The following is a 265-nucleotide window of genomic DNA, read 5'->3' as shown; positions in this document are numbered from 1 at the left end:
CACACTGTGGCCTTCGCGATAATTCGCACCACCCTCACTTTGTGCTTCCACACCACACGTAATTTATCTTCCTTAGCGCTACAGTAGAAGTCGCCTGTCTCCGTGTCGAAGGCAATGCGGCGAACCGTCCATGAATCACGATACTTGCCTTGCTTCTCCACACGGGCAAATAGCATCATGTTGTTTGGAACGCCTGTTTCCGGCGACATCATTTTAGGAACACTGGAAATCATTGTGAGACTACAAATTGAATAGCAAAATAGTT

This window comes from Trypanosoma theileri (genome assembly GCF_002087225.1).
Source record: "Trypanosoma theileri isolate Edinburgh chromosome Unknown TM35_Tth_49_V1, whole genome shotgun sequence".
NCBI classification, from domain to species: domain Eukaryota; phylum Euglenozoa; class Kinetoplastea; order Trypanosomatida; family Trypanosomatidae; genus Trypanosoma; species Trypanosoma theileri.
This window is presented reverse-complemented; position numbering follows the sequence as displayed.